This window comes from Phyllostomus hastatus, unplaced genomic scaffold (genome assembly GCF_019186645.2).
Source record: "Phyllostomus hastatus isolate PE091 unplaced genomic scaffold, TTU_PhHast_1.1 phas_contig_16, whole genome shotgun sequence".
In the NCBI taxonomy this organism is placed as follows: domain Eukaryota; kingdom Metazoa; phylum Chordata; class Mammalia; order Chiroptera; family Phyllostomidae; genus Phyllostomus; species Phyllostomus hastatus.
The window spans coordinates 23,571,840-23,578,519 of record NW_025333643.1 but is presented as its reverse complement, the minus strand read 5'-3'; the positions used below and the strand labels follow the sequence as shown (position 1 = coordinate 23,578,519).

Sequence of the window (6,680 nt, the reverse complement as noted above, 5' to 3'; positions counted from 1 at the left end):
GTTTGAAAGCTGATAGTACCAGAAATTTAACCTCTGTAAGCCTCATTTTGATCATTTGTGCTCTGGACATAATAATGTGTTAATGCCACTAGAGCACTGGTTCTCAACCAAAGGGATATTTGCTCCCAAAGGGACAATTTGCAGTCTCTAGAGACAATTTTGGTGTCACAACTCAGGGAAGGGTACATCAAGTGAGTAGAGGCCAGGGATGATGCTAAATATTTTACACTGCACAGGACAACCCTCATTACAAGGAATTATACAACCCAAAGTGTCAACTGTAGGAGTGAGAAACTGTGCTCTAGAGCAATTAGCACAGCTTTTACACATAGGAAATAGTCACTGAATCATTACTGTTATTATTTTGGTTTGTTTGGTTTAAGTAAAGCCACTGCCATCACAAATACAAATTTCCTCTTCTCTCATTAATCATTAAATGCAATAAATATTCTGCATGTAGTTAATATTAAAATTATTTTAATAAATATAATAAGTTTTTTCTTTCTACTACTATTTGGTTCCTTTGAATGATCTCTTCCCAAAATAGTGATTGATTCTCAGTTTTAAAATTGTCCACCCTGGATAAACATATGAATCAGCTTTTAAAATCTCATTTAGTCTTTTAAGGGTAAATTTTTCGTTAATTCATAGACTCTTGGAGGTAAATCACAGGATGATAAAAATCTTAGATGTCATTGGGTATAATCTATCACATGAAACAGAATTTGGTTGGCTTTAAAATAATTATTGTATTATAACAGATCAATAGTTGTATTTGTTGACTCTTTAGCTTAGTAGGTCTCACACTTACGCTGGAAGCTAGAGAAGCCAGAATGCCCCCAGGTTCCCCTGTTCAATTGGCTTTCCCTTGTCACTGTCAGTGAAACTAGCAGGAGTATCATGCAGGTTTGCATTCACCATGCCTCCTCTGTTCTGCTTTGCATTGCACAAGCTTGCTTCTGCTCACAACATTCTCCAGACTCCCTCCCAACTGGCCTCTGGCTACATTAGCACATGATAGGTACTGACAAGAGAAAACAAGAGAAAGGAGGACACCAGGATGCCCCCTCCTCTGTCTCTCTCTCTCTCTCTCTCTCCTTCGCCCTAGGGATGGTAGTTTCTTCCACTTTTACTGATCCTTGAGTTGTCTTACCATCCTATTTTAAGATCTTCCAACATCTTTTTTTTCAACATCTTTTTTATAAACTAATAATTTTTTCCATGTTAGATGTTCTTCATTGTGCTTGTATCATGTGCTTCATTATTCTAGCCTAGTACCAAAAAGATTATTTTAATGAGGTCAAGAACATACCTAAAATGTGCCCAGCTCTGTACTGGGTACTTCATGTAGTTACCTCCTTTAATCCTTAAGTAATCTCACAGGTAGAAATTACAATCCCTGTTTTACAGATGAGACATGGCAGGGCCAGGAAAGTACAGGCCACAGTCACAGAATAAGGAAGTGGGCAATTAGCTGTTGGCAGCATAGACTGTGGAACTATGTATCTAGGTTCAAGTCCCAGTTCTACCACTTTCTAGGTGGATAACTGTGGACACTTTACTTTATATCTTTGGTTTTTTTATTTGCAAAATGGAGTTAATTACAGTTTCTACTTCAGAGAGCTGTCATGAAGATTCAATGAGTTAATCTTACTAAAGTACATGTGGCAGTTCCTAATGTAGAATAATAGCTAAAAAAGTGTTGGTTAATTTTTTAAAACCCAAGCTGCTGATCATAAATCCTCTGTGACTGCCCCAGCTATTCTAACCTCTCTAGATTTGCTTCTCAAAGTGGGGTCTGCAGATGTCTTAGGTGGATTTCCTGGAAGCATAGCTGAAGGTGTGTTTATATGGAAGTATAGGGCAGTGGTCTCTGAAGAAACACTTAAGGAAGAAAGAAGCAGGTGTGGATGAGAAAGGAGCCCCATCCTAAACCTGACAAGCTCAGGGGAGGCCAGCACTGTAGACCCTATGAACTGAGAGACCAAAAGTAACCACATATGCTGGTCTGGATATCAAAATTTCTAACTAAAAGTGGGTCATGATGAGTAGTCATATCCTAGGCCTGTAGCTTCCTTGACAAAGGTCAGTGTTTATCCTAAGTGAGCCTGTCTATTGCCTTTTTTTCATCTAAGGTAACATACCTTTGGAATGTTGGAGTAATTTCCTTTTCCAGACCCCTCAGGTCACACCCATGTATCAGAGCAGAGACCATAGAACCCCTCATTGTTATCTTGTTCCTTGAATACCATCTCTATGCACTGTAAATTTTAATTATGAACTATCCTATATAAAAACATATTTGTCTCTGTTTTACTTTTTTATACAATCCCACAAATTTCCCTGATTTGCTTTCTCCTGCCTCTTAGTCTTCCACCAGTGGATTTCATGTAATCCCCTCCCTCCTGCCACCCACATCTCCTTTGATTTTATTGTGTAAAATAAGCTGCAAAACTGCTGCCATTCTTAACTGAGGAGACCACATACAGATGAGGAAATTGAAGTCCAGAAATATTAACTAAATTGCTTAAGATGGTGCAGAATCCAACCCTGCCTTAACTTTCTGGGTCCTAGCTCAGCCCTGGAACTGTCCTGAAGGGACTAATTTACTAGGTTGCCTTTTCAATTTAGCTTGAATTGATAATAGAACTTTGGGAGCCAGTCAAATCAGAATTTTGAATGTGAGTTTAACTTTAGAAGCCAAAGTAACAGACACAATGCCAAATCTGGGAGAAAGGGGGAGATTAATTCATGAAAAACTAAATCAGGAATTAGAAATTAGACTAGAGTAGAAATAGGGTATAATCCAGAGATGAGGGTGACACTTCAAACTCATGGATATTCTCCAAGCTCATAAATATATAGTATTATGGATATTGGCTAACTGAAATATAAACTACCAAGATAGTCAACTAAGGAGAGAGCTGAGATTGAAATCTAGCTTTCCAAAATTAGAAGAAATAATTATGAATGATCTTAAATTCCAAAACAAATACTATGGGCTTTATGTTTGCAAATCTTACTGGCCAAGCTCTTTTTGCTTTTTTTTAAATTTTTCGTGGGCCCACATTAGATTATTTCACATGAATAGCTAATTCTTGAGTAAGAAGGGATTTAAACAGACTTTTACATAAAGAAAAACAGATGAACCTAAGGAAAATAAACATTAAACTAGGAATATACATTTTTATTTATATTACTCCCCCAAGTAATTACACCCCCGAGTATTTATGCCACAGAAATGTTGATTTAAATCCACACAAAATCCTGCACACAATTGTTCATGTCAGCTTATTTGTAATGACCCCAAACTAGAAACACTGAAAATGTCCTATAATAGGTAAATAGTTAACAAACTATGATATATCCATATCATGGGATATGATTCAGTTATACAAATAAATACACTATTGATAAAAAGAAATCTGCCATTTTTTGTCTTTTTTGTTTTTTTCTCCATCCCTCCACCCCTCAGAACCTCCCCACCACCCCAATAGCTGTCAGCTTGTTCTCTGTGAGTCTGTCTCTATTTTGTTTGTCAGTTCATTTTGTTCATTAGATTCCACATACAAATGAAATCATATAGTATTTGTCTTTCTCTGACTGGCTAGTTTAACTTAGCACAATGCTCTTTGGGTCCATCCATGCTGTCTCAAAGGGTGAATTTTTCTTCTTTTTTTTATGGCCAAGTAGTATTCTGTTGTGTAAACATACCAGCTATTTTATCTACTCCTCTACTGATGAACACTTGGGCTACTTCCAAATCTTGGCTATTGTAAATAATGTTGAAATGAACATTGGGGTGCACATATTCTTTCAAATTAGTGTTTTGGGTTTCTTCAGATAAATTTCCAGAAGTAGAATTGCTGGGACATATGGCAGTTCCTTTTTCAATTTTTTGAGGAAACTCCATACTGCTTTCCACAGTGGCTGCACCAGTCTGCATTTCCTCCAACAGTGCAGGAAGGTTCCATTTTCTCCACATCCTTGCCAATACTCTTTGGAACATTTTCTGAATTTATTGAGGTTTCACTTCCCAGCAATTGTCATCAGTTTGGCTCAAATAAACTCATAAAAATTCTCTAAAGGTTTGGATGTTTTTTTATGTTGATACAAGATGGGGTAAGGATGTGGTTTCAGCTAAAGACTAGCTTCAGCCTGATCTCATTCTGCCAAGGAGCTCTGAAGCAGAACTTACACCCAGAGTTTGTCCCACCTCTTGTTCCTCCATATCTGTGAGTTACTGGACACCTGACTGCAGAGAATGAGGGTAGGCGGACATAAACAACAGCACAGGGGGGAAATCCTTTAGAAACTTTAACACCAAAACAGGGACCAGATACACTGAAAAGGAATGTACAGGACTTGCGGGAGTCACCTCCAACCAGATGACCCACTGGAAGGTCAGCAGCATTGGCATCTTCTGCAAGCTTGTTGAAAAAACAACTGCAGGACCCATCTCAGACCTTCTGTATCAGAACATGTAATTAACCAAGACTCTGGGTGATTGCACATTCAAGACTGAGAAGCCTTATTTTAAAGATGTTGAGTGTGTGTGAATGCATGTGGGTATGAATGAAAGACTTCAATATCACTACGAATTCAAAAAACACTTCTATCAGGAAGTTCAAATTCTTGTTTTTCTAGTATTATAGTACTTGGTAAACCAGAACTCCAATGTTCCTTTTAACAAAATGAATGAGGAGGCAAAAAATATTGTGCTTTAAAAACCACAAACAGGAAAACAAGAAGCAGATGACTAGCTATAATAGCTCATGGCTAACTTTGCAGTTCTTCTGGATAGTCTTGAGGGGTCACTAGACCATGTGAATAGGACATGCCATGTGTCAAGAAAGCACATGTCCTAGAGGGCCTGACTCTAGTCTAGCTTTAGAGCAGCTGTCCACGAGCTTCACAAATATTTGTATCCATTTTATAGGAGACACAACTCCCCCTGACATGGGGCCATCTAAGCCACAAAATGACCTGGAAAGAGAGATCCAGTTTGGAGTGGTGATCCATAGAATTTTACAGACAAATTGGGTGGCCAATATTTTGGATCATAACGTTTGTGAGGTCTGACTTGGGTATTTAGAGTGTACGAAAAAAGATAAATTTGTAAGCCCTCAGTGCTTTTTGCCAGGGCTTCATACTTCAATAAGAATTTAGTAGAAAGAGTGTTTGTCTAATTCTTATCTTCTAATCACCCAAAATGCTTCTACACATCTTTTTAACTGCCTATGCATTTATTAGCAAATATTAGTGCAGCAAAAAGGGAACAAAAGCTCACTATTATTCCACACAGTTTCACAAGACACACTTCAGGAAAAAAGTGACTAAGGATCAATAATATCTCAGGGTCTTGGTGGATACATTCCTGCTGGAGGGGAAGGGTGGACTTCTAATTCCTAGTGGATGAGGTCTCATTTCCAGAGGAAGCATGCCTATTGGTGTTCCTCAACCAGGGTGGTCTCATACCAGGTGGAGGAGCCATAATACCTGGAGAAGGGGGTTGTCCTGCCTACGGGTGTGGAGGTAGTCCTCGGATCTAGTGGGTACTGAAATGGGGCTCCAGCCATGCTAGCAATGGCAGCAACTGTGGCAGCTATGACAGTGCCTTGTTCCCAGTCATTACCTGCTAGTATGGTCCCCCTACCCCTTACACAGGACCTGCTAATCTTTCAGGAGCCTATGGAATTGGAACACCAACTGGTACTCCTCTGCCAGCAGCCCCGCCAACCCCAGGGCCTCCTGCAGCTCTGCAAGTGGCATTCGAGCAATGCCAATATTTTGTGGGGGGAGGTCCCTCCACAGTAATGGAAACTAAGTTCTCCCTACACAGCAACACCAGACCCCAGAGCTACTTTTCTTTACACTCTGGCTGCTTCTAATTCTTTGGCTTATCCTCCTGAACTCATCACAATCACAGAGGATGACTTTCATATATTTGTCAAAAGGTTTAAATCGCTGATGAAGATTCAGCTGTCTTGGAGGATGCACCTAATTCTATAATGGATGTGCTGCAGCACCTTGCTGCTCTTTCCCACAGACATGACAGTTGTTTCAACAAATCCATGGTCCACAGTAATGCTTCAGAATCCTTAAGAAGTAAGGGAAGGCTACAGATAAAGATATTATGCAGGTTCTGCTACAAACAATACAAGCTGGGGGGAAAGCTTCAAGTAGTACATGGAGCCTGGGATGTTCCAAGACTGCTTTCACCACCTTGTGGTGTCTCATCTAAGAAAGCCTGCCTCAGTTCCACATGGAAGTCCACCACAGGTACTTGCTGCTGCTAAGATTGCCTCAGGTACACCTGACATTCCTGGGTGCTTGGGGAACCTGTTCTCTCACACTTGATTAGGATGTCCACCTTTGGTGCAGGCTCTTGTGCAGTCAGCTCAGCTTAAGAGGTCCCTGCCTGGCCTGCTCCACAGCGCCTCTGGCCGCTCCTAAGACCACAACGTCAGGCATCTCTGGTGGCCACTGCACTCTGCCACATCTATACTTTTCTTTACTGTGTGCTTTTTGAAAACCAGGAGTGCATGTGTGGAAGAGGTAGTAAGTGCTCATCCATGCCCATTTCTCGTCTCCTTCCTGGGTACATGGTTTAGATGGGGGCATATGATTAATCCTAGCCAATGAAATGTGAGTGGAAATAATGCATAATAAAATTTCCA

General features: G+C 40.0%; 1 pseudogene; it reads right to left on the bottom strand.

The window, feature by feature from the left end:
* Positions 1–5,343: 5,343 nt before the first annotated feature.
* On the bottom strand, positions 5,344–6,053 carry LOC123814341 (annotated as a pseudogene).
* Positions 6,054–6,680: the final 627 nt, after the last annotated feature.